We start from the raw sequence: 13,457 nt of genomic DNA on the forward strand, positions 1-13,457 counted from the left end.
GGCGGGTGCTGGCCACCCACAAGCCAGGCTGGGTCCTCAAAGCCTGGGCTGGCGGGAAGACATCCACAGCCCACCTGATGCTATTCTGCTCAGGCAGATGGAAGCCACCCACAGGCCAGCCTGGGTCCTCAAGGCCTTGGCTGGAGCGACAGGTCGACGCCATTATGATGGGCTAATGTGTGGTGAGGAAATGGGAGACAGAGAAGCAGAATGGTTCGCGTGATGTGGAAAGAGGCGGAATGGATACGTGAAGGTGGTGAGGTGTAGGCTGATGTGGGTGGGTGACCTGCTTGCCCCCGGGGGCCATAGTGACATCAGGGTCCATGGACCTACCGCAGCCAGGGTCTGTGGTAACATTCTTTGCCTGTGTTGCCAGCAAAGGCCACATGGAAGCTTAGGGGCTGTGCCGCAAACTGCGGCCTTGTTGGTGTCTGTGGGCTGTGCCACTCACTGCCAGAGCCATGCTGATCTGAGTGGCCTGTGCCGCCACCCAGAGCTATGGTGTTTTCCAGGCGAGCTGCTGCTGAGAGTCATGTCTGTGGTCCTGGTGCAGCTAAGGTCTGTGGCCCAGGTTATCCCAGGAGACCATAGGAAGCAGTAGTGATAAAACCAGAGGGTGGTGCTGAGCTGGCCCGTCATTTCCTGGCCCTGGCTTTCACTAGACACTGCAGGAGGGCTGTGCACATCCCCATCCCCCACCCCTCATTCCCCGTCCCCTTCACTGGACACAGCCCAAGAGCTGTGCACACCTCCCCACCCCACCTCCAACAATGGAGAGAGATGGTCCCACCCCTCGCCACAGGCATGGGAGAAGAGCTGACTCTGCCCCTTGCCTGAGTAGGGCAGCCCCAGTGGCCTGGACTGACCAGCTCAGCAGTCACCCAGGCCCACATCCAGGGCCTTGGGTTGGCCCCCTAACATCTACTCCATCTATGCCCTGCTGGAGCGTGTGAAAGAACTGGCCCAGTGGAATGATACCAGCAGGATCTCCATGACTCAGGGAGGCCACAGGATATCCAGAGGAGTTTTGGTAAGGACCCAGTGGTGATGGTGGACCAGGAATAAGAGGCCTTGAAACCAGACCAATAAGCTATGTGTAAATAAGGCTGATGCTCCCTCCCGGTGCCACTAAGATGAATGAAGAGGTGTTGAAGAGGCAGAAAGGATGGAGGACCAAAGAGGGTTTGTTTATTTTGTGTTTAATTTTTAAAATTTTTCTCTTTTGGGGACACTACAAGGGTGAGGGGCAGATATGGGGGGGGACTGGGAGATGAGTGGAATTGGGGTTCATGATGTGAAATTCCCAAAGAATCAATAAAGAAATTATGTTTTTTTAAAAAGTAAAATATATAATTTTCAAAGTCATTAAAAACGTGGAAGAGGACTGGAGAGATGGCTCAGAGGTTAAGAGTACTGATTGCTCTTCCAGAGGTCCTAAGTTCAATTCCCAGCACCTACATGGAGGTTCACAACCATCTGTAACTTTAGTTTTAGGGGACCCAATGCCCTCTTGTGTCCTCTGAAGGCACCAGGCATGATTCACAGACATACATGCAGATAAAACACCCATACATATAAAATAAAATACTAAAATTGTTAAAAATGCTGTGTCTTGGAACAGCCTCAACAAAAAATACCTCCTGCCAGGGTAGAGGCATGGAGATTTAGAAAATATTAGTAAAGAATATGAAGACACGAATGCAGATAATAAAATAGATAAACATAGAATAGTATCAGGAGGGAATTCCAATGAGTATTGAAATTCGCCCGCATTTAATTTCCAATTGCTTTAAATACCCCTGACCTCAAAAGGTAGGAGTAAGACAAAAAACTGTATTAACATGATACAAGGAAATAAATGACCAGTTGAAGGTAGTGGGCTACATCCATAGTTAAACATTCTGTTGCTAGAACAAAACAAGTCACGCTCATACCATAGACCAAAACATTCTGTAGACAAACCATTTCCTCAGTGGAATTCAAAGTTATTTCCTTAAGGGAACTAGAACTTAGTTGGATCCTTAGACTTTTGGAGTAGAAGCATGTCTATTTCTCTATTCCTGAAATACAAGGCCTGGGTATTAGCCATACCTGTTGGGTCTAACCCTGAGAGAGCAGAGCTCTCTGGTCTACACCTAGGTGGGACCTTTGTTTGAGGTAGAAACACAGTAACTCTGAAGGACTAGAGGTAAGTTCCAACTCTCTGACCTTTGGTCAACGTGGAAATAGGCTCCCATTTTTGGGTCTCCCCAGTGCAGAAGTTTAAAAAGAAACAAACATAGTCTTTGCTATTTGGTGCCAGTTGTTGGGAGTAATGTGTACACAAGATTTTAACTGTCACTGTTCTCTGCAGCTATGACATTCACAGTGTATATAAATCTTAGCAGGACTGTTTTCCAGTCGTGCGATGTGCCTCCCTGCAGTGTTCCTCACAGGCATGCTGCCAGATGGTTCATGAGGAAGATCCCTCTGTGTTTTTCTCACTCTTCCCCTACAAATGGGCAGATGGGATATTCCCATTTCTCTCCACTATGAATAACACCACAGCAAACCTTCTTTTTTCTGTGTTTGAAGTGATTTTCTTAGGCTCAGACTCCAGCCAGTAAAAAAATTTTGGATATTTTTAAGGCTCTTGACTCATTTGGCCAATTTGTTGTTTTTACAGGTTTTGCATGAATTCACATTCCTGCGAGAGTTCTGATTTGATTCTGAATATAAAGTGTGAGGCTGGAGAGCGTCTCCAGTTAGGAGAGCTCGCTGCTCTTGCAGAGGACCGGAGTTCAGTTCCCAGCACCCATGTCGGGGCAGCTCACATCTGTCTGTCACTCCGGCTCTAGGGATCTGACATCCTCTTCTGGCCTCTGTGGGGGATCTTGTGGACACTAGGTTGTGCTCTCTCTCACTCTTTCACACACACAAATAAAAATAATAATAAAATAAATCTCTTAAAGAGTTATAAATGTGGGGTGACTTTGTCTCTTTTTTCACCCCTTCTCTGATAAAAAAAAAAAAAACCTGTGTAGACATAAACTTTAAAGGTTGTGACACACGAGCAATACTCAGCTCCCCCCATTTAAGCATTCTGGTCCTTTCTAGAAGATGCTGTCGAGCTGACTCCCCTTTTTGACCATTTCTGCCCCTCCCCCTCGGGAGTCAGTGCCCTCGTCTGATCTTGAAGCAATCTAGAAGCTGACTGTTATGGATTATATGTGAACTGTCCCTCACAGGCTCATGTGTTTGAGCAATTAGTCCCCAGCTGATGGTGCTGTTTCGGGAGCCCGTGAGCCTTCAGGAGATGGGGCCTAGCTGGTGGAATCGGGTTACTAGGAGAGGGCCTTTGAGGGCTACACCCACTTCGGCTTCTGGTTTATCTTCTGTGCTTCCTGGCCCACCAAGATGTGAGAAGTCTGCATCACGTGTTCCTGCTGCCGTGAGCTCTGCCATAGCTCTTCCTCATTATGATGGACTGAAATCCCCCTGAAACTGTGAACCAAAACCAACCCCCTCCCCTGAATTTGTGAGGTGGCCTACGATAGCAATGTCGAAAGTAGCTAAAACCCCAGCTGGATAGCCTTGACTGATTTCCCTGCTAGTCTGTAGCCATGTTGATGAATTCAGATTCTTTCTAAGGTATCCCAAGTCCCACTGCAGCTGGGGGGACCGAGAGCTCAGTCTAATTATTTGGCCAATGAATTCACTCTTCCTTTCCCCCTAGGATGTGAGACAGAGTTGCTTGCAGGTTTTGCCAATTTAAACTCCACCTGGAAGGAAGGAAAACTTGCTCACCCTCCTATTCTGCATACTCTGATGCTGGAAGAAAATGAGAGATGATAATATTTACAGTATCTGAGGAGCCTCCCTCTTGTGGGAAGTGAGTAACGGAAGCAGAGAGGCATCTGTGAGCCCTCAGAGAGCTCAGGAAGAAACAAGCAAGCTGCCACTGGAGCCTGTCAGTTTGCCAGTGCCCCAGGGGAGGGACTTCTGCCCTGATTGTATTGTTTTGCACAACAGAGTGAGGGGAAGGGATGGATGGAGGAAAGGAGGAAGAGAGAGAGAGGAGATGCAGAGCTGAGGGAGGAATCTATGTTGTCTTTGACTTACACTGACAAGTCTTACAGCAAAGACTTCCCTTGCAGAAGCTTTTTGGGAGTGGGAGAATACAGTGGCAGCTTTGGAGATCAGAGAAGGGCACAGGAGTCCAGGGTTCAGGCTAGGGGGCTGGGAAGTACCTGATCATGGTGGCAGAGCTGACATTTCCGATGCACTTAATGCATCCCGGGAACTGTCCAAAACCCTTCACACAGGATGGACTGTGTCTCAGTATGAAGTCATGCAGGAGGGACTACTGTCACCCAAACCTGATGAGAGTCGGGACTCAGGCTGGTGGTTTGTCGCTGTGAGCATCCTGGGAACAACATGAAGGACTGCAGGGCCCCTGGGGAGATGGCTCAGAAGATTAAGTATTCGCCAAGTAAGGCTGAGTGAGAGTCAGAGTTCAGTTTCCAGGCCTTATGTAAGAGATTGGAAGCTCACTGGCTATCATCCCAGTGCTGGGGAGGTGAAGATAAGAGGATCAAGGGACTTTTTAGGCAGTCAAGGTGAATAGTGAGCCTGAGTGAATGAGAGACCATGCCTCAGAAGAATAAGATGGTCAGCAATTGAGAAAGATATACGACATCTGTCTACTTCTGACCTCTGTGCACACAAGCATGCACTCACGCACGCACACAGAGACACACAGAGAGATGGAAAGAGACAGAGAGAGACAGAGAGACAGAGGGAGACTGAGGAGCGAGCAGAGCTTTCAAGTACAGAACAGAACATTAGATGGTCTTCTGGGAATCCCACTGTCTAATGATCCAGGCTCCAAATCTGGGGCTCTCACAAACCTGGACCCAGAGCTCTCCCTTCCCTCCAGTTGCTCCTGGCTCAAGTCCTCTCCCAAACATCAAGCTCCACCCCTACCCACCGCTGTCTCTGAATCCCACCCCCAACTGTCTCTGAATCCCACCCGACTATTGCCTAACTTCTAACCCCAGCGACTATTGCCTAACTTCTAACCCCAGCTGCCCGGGGCTCTATCCATCTTCCACATCACTCAGACCTCCATAAACACGTCTGTTTAGTATCCAGCCCGCTAACCGCAGTGGTGAATTTATATGCTTGCTTCTCCAGTCAGATGCTTGTAGGGTGAACGGAGAGCCGAGGCAATAGGGAGACTCCAGGGAGGCAGCGATTTGTGGAATAAGGGTGATTTCCAAGCCACTCTCTGTCACTTTTTAAATGCCTTCTCAGGCTTTCTTGGAGGACACACAAGCCCACAGATTTGTATTGAGAAACACTGACCCCTTTTCTCCCCGTGCATCCACAAGGTCAGGCGCATCCCCGGTTTTATTTAGGAGTGTTATTGGAAACGGCCAGGAACACCCCAGCCCCAGCTGGCCTCACCAGAATGCTCATTTCTTTGAGCATATTGCTGGGACAATGAAAGAGCGGCCGGTGACAGAGGATCATTTCACAAGTATGTCTCTGCTTCTGTGATAGAGAGAAAAATATGTCTAATGGGCGAATCCAGAAATGGATGAAGGTCCAAGCTTTATGTAATCAATATTTGAAAATTGTTTTCTTTTAAAATTTTAATTACATTTACTTGTTTATTTGTGTGTCCTTGTGTGTGTGTGTGTGCACACATGCCAGGGTGTGCACGTGGAGGTCAGAGGACAACTTGTAGGAGTCTGTTCTCACCTTCATGCCGGTCCTGGGGATTGAACTCAGGTTGTCAGGATTGTTGACAAGCCTCTCTCTTTCATATATATATATATATATATATATATGTTTATAAAGATTTATTTATTTATACAGTATCCTGCCTGTAGGCCAGAAGAGGGCACCAGATCTCAATATAGGTGGTTGTGAGCCACAATGTGGTTGCTGGGAATTGAACTCAGGACCTCTGGAAGAGCAGTCAGTGCTCTTAACCCCTGAGCCATCTCTCCAGCCCCTTGATAAGCATCTTCACTCACCAGCCATGGTCGCTAGTTTTGAAACCAAGAAGGCAGAGTCATGATTACTCTTTGTCTCACAGATTGTTGGTGACAGGCAAGGCATAGAGTCATGAAGACATCTCTGACCTTGGGTTATTGGTCGCTTTCAGCATGGACTAAGTCAGTTGGTGCATTTATCAAGCAGTTGCTATGTGCCAGGCTGTGGACTCAGAGGTGCAAATACATGGATGAGCAAAACAAAGTTCGACCTAGTTGGAGGAGACAAAGTAATTATCGGATGTATAATACATCCAGGACTGACGGATGCCGTGGAACAATTCCTCACGGCAAGGGGAAGGGATGGACTTTGCCTTTTCTGTAAGAACTTGCTAGAGAAGGACTCTCTGCCGAGAAGGGCAAGAAGTGAAACAAATGCGGAAGGTGCCCAGTGGGTGACTGGAGTCAGAACCTTCCAGAGAGAAAAGAACAGCGCCTCTGTGGCAGAGTCATGCAGGGTCTTCAGGCCAGGCCTGAGTGAGGGTGATGACATCAGAGAAGACCCCAAGATCAGAGGTGACTCTGTTGACTGAGGAAGAACGTGGAGAGGTGTGACATTTGCTGGAAGAGACCCTATCTACTGGCAAGTGGAAATACCAGCAGAGGATTGTGGGTAGGAGCTGGGAGAGCAACCAGGAGAAAGTGATGGTATGGACTATGTAGAGTAGTGGAGCGGTCAAGAAATTGGAAGGTTCTAGAAATATCTGGAAGGCAAAACTGACTGGATTTGCTGGTGTTCCAATGGAGGGTGTGAAGGAAAGCCCTTGTTAGCTTATCGTTCATTTGTGGGGGTGTCAGGCCGTAAGGGATGAAGCTCAATTGGTGGAGCGCTTACCCAGCATGCACAGGGCCTTCAGTCTGATCCCCAACACCACCCAAGGTGGGCATGGTGAGGACGTGCCTGCAATCCCAGTGCAAGGCTATCTTCAGCTAGATACTGAGTTAGAGGCTAACCTGGGCTACATGAGACCTTGTCTTAAAGGGGGGTGGGGAAGAAGAAAGGCAACAAGGAGAGAGGACTAGAGTAACCGCATTTATGAGGTTGGCACCAGTAAATGGGGTCACCACACGAAAGAGGTCTGAAAAGAAGGCACACAGTCAGAGGAGCCGAAGGAACGCACGGCGGTGGATAAGAGGAGGTGGACCAGTGGAAGGCACATTCCCTAAGTGGGAGGGGGGAGGAGGGAGGAGGGAGAAGGGTCCACCACTGATGTCCAAAGGTTGCTAATGGTGGAGCGATGAGATTTGACCCCTGCAGGTCATGATGAGCCTAACAAGGTGCCGTGGGCACAAACGCCGGACCCAGCAGCCCCCAGAGCCCTGATGGGAAAGATGCCGTGAAGCCATGAACTAGCCGTTGACATTTGGGATGGGTGCTGTCTGAGGGGCATTTCGTTCGCTTGCATCTACACTTTTGTAGCCTGTAGATATAACCCAGCAACGGCATGGCGGCAGGATGGGGTGGGTTCGATAGCACAGGACAGAAGCTCCAGGGCCATAACTTTCTCCTCTCTTTATTGTAGAGCTTGGAGCATTGATCAATGTGTTTAGTAATTGTTTGTGGTTGATGTTCCTGTGAATGTCTCTGGCATTTATTTCACCTTTAGGCAAATGTTGTTTTCCTCAAATATGCCCATGGAACTAGACCGGATCCATTTAACGATGAAAGCGCCCTGGAAAAAAGCAAATCCCCTGACTTGGGTCCATGAGCCCTTCTTAGCTCTTATCACTCATTTGTAGGGTGTCAGCAGAATCGATACCGGCGAGTTACTGTTATTGAAAGCTCAGTGTGCGTTTTACATGAATTATCTCTGCAAACCATTGCTGTGATGTATGTGCTATTGATTATCTCGGTTTAATGAAGAAACCCGTTTCAGAGGTTAAACCGCATACCCAAGTCTGAGGGTAGCACGCGGCGGAACCTTGTCTTCAAACCAGACCGTGTCTCTGAATCGAGGCGCCTTGGAGAGCTGCTCCAAGCCCCTAGAGGGGCTGTCAACACCCAAACTTCCACTACAGGCAGATGCTGGCACATAAAGTCTGCACTTTTTGTTTCTGCCAGATTGAGCCAGGGAGTGTGTCTCTAGTGGCAAGTCCCCCCACTTCAGGCTGTGCGGTACCTGCTGATCTTGAGCAGCAGGGGGCGCTCTCCCGCCACGAGAGGCCACGCAGTGAGGTCTCCTCGCTGTAGGTTGGAGAGACTCCTTTGCTGTCTGCCCCAGCCCTGTGTCAGCAAAGCTACCTCATAGAATCACAAGATTCTGTAGAGGTTCGTGGCGGGAAAAAAAATCTATGCCCTGGTGAAAAGGTCTTAGGGTAGACAGAGGTAGCAAGCCCCAGCTCTTGGGTGCTGATGTTAAAATAGGAAGGTTCAAAGAAGGGCACCAAGCTCAAGGCCTGGCCTCTGCCAGGGATCCTAGGTGATGGATGCCTAGCTCAGGCCTGGGAAGGAGTGTGGAAGCCCTAAGGTCAGGCAGGCACTCAACAAACATCCCCCTCCCCCCCTTTTTTTTTAATTTCTGCCCGAGCTGGTTTCTAAGACTCCAGCTTAGAGAGACCGCTGAAATACTGATGTCTGCTTGGGAAAGCAGCTTCCTGCGCTTGCAGGAAAACAACAAAGAGAGGCAAGCTCTGTGGCTTTGGAGCAAAGGATAGTGAAGAAGCAGGTGTTGTTACTCAGCGCCCCCCTCCCCTGCCGCTTCCCCGAGATACCGCTAGCCATTTGCTACTCCCGTGTGCCAGGGAGCAACTGTCCCTACGGAAGGCCAGAAGCAAAGGGCAGCCATGTGATGGGCGCCCGAGTCCTGGTGCCACTACAGCTGTCGGCTGCACGTGACTGCTCCAGTCCTGGCCAGAGGCACTCCAGGCCACAGAGAGACGCAGCTGCTCCTGCTGAGTGCTGGGAAGTCTGTATCGTTCAGATCTGTAATACCAAGCCAGGAAGCAAAGCTAGGGGGGAGGTGGAAGGACCGGAGCCTCTCCCGGCTTCTAAAGCATCCCGATTTGACCTCTGTGTCCTATTGGCATGTCACCAGGTTTTTTGACTAAGGCTGGTTTCGCTGGGGTGACTATGACCCGGGACTTCCAGAGGTGGCTATGTCAGGGAGCAACCAGAGCCCTGGAGTGGACTCAGATACAAACCTAGTCATTGATTCGGGGAACAGTGGCTCCCCTGCGCTGGGCCACTAATGTGTTCCCAGCTGGAGGAGTCAGCTATGGAGCGGGATAGCAATCCCTCGACCCTACAGATTCATTGAATCATTCTTTTCTTTTTGTTGGTTTTGTTTGTCTTTTTTTTTATCTGAGACAGGACCTCACTAAGAAGCCCAGGCCAGCCTTGGGTGTGATCCCCCTGCTTCAGCAGCACCGCCCCCCCAGACACTGGGATCCAGGAACGTGTGGGTTCCTCCCTCTTTGGAAACAGTAGCTCTGCAGTGTTCAGAGCCTCAGCTGCTCCATCCTCCATTCGCCAGTTAGGAAGCATTGCACTTCCAGGGGATGAGACTCATAGCAAAGATCAACCGGGCAGCAAGTGTCAATCACCTCCTGAATGTATGAAACGGAGCCCTGGAGGGGCTTGTTCTGTTGCTGAAGAGATGCACCCCTAATGCATGGGAGTCCAGGATGATGGGAGGCAATCTCAGTGCCCATAGAAGAGAGGTTATTGGTCTCGCCAATGGATTATTAAATGCATGGCTCTAGCAGTGGCCTGCATGATTCAGCAGGGCCGCACCGGTAAGGTAGGCACGGGAGGGACCACCATGTTCCAGTTGTTCCTTGAAGTCTGAATGCGTCAGACTCTAGGGAGGGGGGAAAAGAAACACAGCGTCCTGTTTTGTTTGGAAAACACACGAGGCCCACTATTCTTTCTGAATGATTCCAGGTCACTGCTCCTCACGTCACCAGGGTGCCCGGAACAGATCGCCGCATGAATAAGAATGACATCTTCGAGTACCTGCTGTGCTCCAGTGATTGCATGGGACGCGTTAGAAACATTTCTGATATTTTCAGCAGTAATTCCTGGAGCAGCATCCTCCATGCTGATTGATCTCTATCGAGGCAAATGGGATGCAAAAAGCACAGATGTTTTGGCCAAGGTCAGGTGACCGCGTCAAGGCGAAGTCAGGCTTTTAGGATCGTTCCAGCTGACTCGAAGCTGAGAGCTGAGATCTGCAGGCCAGCCCCATTTATAGGCTCTTCTAAAGGCTGCCTATTCCCCCACCTAGAAGTAACTCGGCTGCCAAGGGCGTCCAAGGATCACACAGATTGAAAATGGGATTCCTTATTATTTTGTCTTTTATTTTAAAAAAGCTTTATTGTTATCTATTTTTATTACTTTTAAAGTGTGTGTCTCTGTGTGTGTGTGTGCGTGCGCACATGTGCGCGTGCCTGTGTGTGGTGTGTGTTCATGGATGGAGGTGCCTACAGAGTCCAGAAGATGTCAGTGGGAGCTGGGACCTGAATTTGAGTTCTCAACAAGAACAGAACACACACTTAATTGCTGAATCATCTTGACAGTCTTCTTAAAAAATTATTTTTAAATTATGCATATAGGTGAAGATACATGCATGAGTGCAGATGCCCAAAAAGTCATTAAAAAAAAAAAAGGAAGAAGCCTCAGATCTGGGAGCTGGAGTTACAGACAGTTGCGTTGTCTGCTGGATGTCCGTTGGATGCTGGAGACTGAATTTAGGTTCTCTGTAAGAGCAGTACTTGTTCTTAACCACTGAGCTATCCATCCAGTTCCTCTTTTTATTCCACCCCCAACTCCAGGTAATGGAAGAGATACCCAAACAAACACTATTGTTTCCAATGAAGATCACTACGTTGTGGCTGAGCGTGCCTGAAGAGTTCAGAACTGGGCAGATGGCCTGAGCAGAAGGCAGCTTTCAGAAGGCAGGGATCCTAGCCACCCAAAAGTCCCTGGAGGAAATGAAGGATTTCGCTCCCCGCTTGACCCTCAATGCCCTCCCTCTGCAGATGCTCATGGGATTCTGCCAAGGTGCTCAACTCCAGCACCAGAGGAAGCAGTGCGTGGGGAGAGGCCAGCGCTGCACACCCGCAACCCCCAGGTTCTCAACGGTGGAGGACTACACAGGGTCCAAGGTGGCTGGTGGTTGAGCTGCGGACATAACACTCAAGTCTTGGTGGTTCCAAGTCCTTCGCTTTTCTAGGCACGAGGTGATTCATGCCTGCTTCCTGTTCTGTCCTCAGGATGTCAAGGATCCACTCGGCACCTGTATTAGTCTATTCTGGCTTCGAGAAGAACATGTTATGGACCATATGGCTTCTAAACAACAGGCACCAATCTCTCCATTGTGAAGGCCGAAGAGTTCAGGATCAAGAGATTCTGTGTTGGGCTGGAGAGATGGCTCAGTGGTTAAGAGCATTGCCTGCTCTTCCAAAGGTCCTGAGTTCAATTCCCAGCAACCACATGGTGGCTCACAACCATCTGTAAGGAGGTCTGGCGCCCTCTTCTGGCCTTCAGGCATACAGACAGAATATTGTATACATAATAAATAAATAAATAAAATAAAAAAGAGAGATTCTGTGTTGCCTGGCGGTGGGGGACGCACACCTTTTATCCCAGCACTCAGGAGGCAGAGGCAGTTGGATCTCTGTGAATTTGAGACCAGCCTGGTCTACAGAGATAGTTCCAGGACAGCCAGGGCTACACAGAGAAACCTTGTCTTGAAAAACAAAAACCAAACAACAGCAGAGGGAGGGGGGGGGGAGAAAGAGAGAGAGAGAGAGAGAGAGAGAGAGAGAGATTCAGTGTGTCACAGAGGCCAGCTGTCCTCTGGCCATGTCCTCCCTTGCCTGACGGAAGGAGTCTTTGGAGTCTCACTCACAAGGGCACTAATCTCATTCACGTGACTCTTCCTCCAGGACCCAGTCAGCTCTCAGAGGCCTGCTACTAACCTGCACACCATGGACTAGGATTTTAACATTTGACTGGGAGGGGCATAAAATGACTCAGTCCCGGACAACACCCTTCAAACGCCCTTAGGATTCAAAGCGCTGTGGGAATTCTCCATTAGGGAAATAAAACCATGTTCTGGAAAGACCTATGCAGAAAAGGAAAGCATGAGTGTGAGACAGGGACCATCAGTGTCCTCGTTCCTAAAGATCATTGCTGTGAAAGTGAGGTGCTCTGGTCATGATGTTAACTTCGGTGAGTGCATACAGCCTCAAGGGCCATTCGCTGATGCAGATCTCAGCTCCTGAACTCTCTGGGGACATCATCTCAGCTCCACCGCATCGGACATTCCGTAGCCTTAGCCTAATTGCTGCAACCCCTATACAACCGACCATCTCAGCAGCTCTAGACTCCAAGTCACACCGCAGTGGGTATGTTCGCCTATAAAGATTTTCTGACATTTTGGTTTATAACTCAGATAAATTCCCAGAACTGGAATTGAGGAGGCCAAGAGCAGGAACATGTCTGAGGCTCGTAATACATTTTTCCAACTTGCTTTTCAAATGGGTCAGATTAATTTATATCTTATTAGGAATCTATAAGAACATTAAACCTGGCACACCCAATCAATAGTTTCTTTTTAAAAATCAGTGTTAAGCTGCCCAGGTCTACTCTTCTTGTTAAACGAAGCCTTGTGGGTCAGGTTAGGGCTGTCTTTAACCATGTCTCCTTCCTGCTCCCCTCCTCTTCCCTGTGCCTTGACACACAGCTGTCCAGTAGGACATTTGAAATATGGTGCCTGCTGATATGTACGTTATTAAAAATAATTTATTTTTTATGTGCATTGGTGTGATGGTGTCAGACTCCCTGAGTTACAGACAGCTATGAGCTGCCCTGTGGGTGCTGGGAGTGTTTGAACCCGGGTCCTCTGGAAAGACAGCCAGTGCTCTTAATCTCTGAGCCATCTCACCAGCCCCGATATGTATATTTTTAAGTGCTATTTTCCTTCTCTTGGAGGAAAACTTGCATAATTTCTGTGAAGAGCCAGGTGGAAGTAATGTTAGGCTTTTTATCTGTGCTGCAGCTGGTGAACCAAACCCTGCTGGTGTAACACAAAAACAGCATAGGCAATACGCAAGCACAAGTGCAGCTATGTGCCAATAAAACTTTATTTATAAAAAAAATGAAATAGCCACTAGATTGGATTTGAATTGCCGGCAGTTGCTGATCTCTGTTCTAGACTGGTTCAGGGCCAAATGGGTGCTCCAGCCCTGGAATGACCTATGCACATTACCCTTGGCAATGAGTAGGTGGCAGGGCTAACTTTTCAGTGCTGAATTGACTTTAGATGAGCAGAAAGGACATAAAACCGTCAGTCCACACCTCTGCCCCTGTTCTCCCTCAACTCTGGCCTTTCTGCTGGGAAAGGGGAGCAGAAAATGGACTTAAAGAGAAAGCATGGTCACTTTCCTCTGCCCCTCACCCTCCACTGATCC

General features: G+C 48.9%; 1 long non-coding RNA gene across 1 annotated transcript; it reads left to right on the forward strand.

The window, feature by feature from the left end:
* Positions 1–16: 16 nt before the first annotated feature.
* Positions 17–2,909, forward strand: LOC126510391 (uncharacterized). The gene is made up of 3 exons (XR_007594361.1): positions 17–253; positions 842–1,030; positions 2,666–2,909. It is a non-coding gene; the product is annotated as an uncharacterized lncRNA (long non-coding RNA).
* Positions 2,910–13,457: the final 10,548 nt, after the last annotated feature.

Source organism: Alexandromys fortis, unplaced genomic scaffold (genome assembly GCF_014885135.2).
Source record: "Alexandromys fortis isolate MF-2015 unplaced genomic scaffold, M_Fortis_MF-2015_v1.1 scaffold_31, whole genome shotgun sequence".
Lineage (NCBI taxonomy): Eukaryota > Metazoa > Chordata > Mammalia > Rodentia > Cricetidae > Alexandromys > Alexandromys fortis.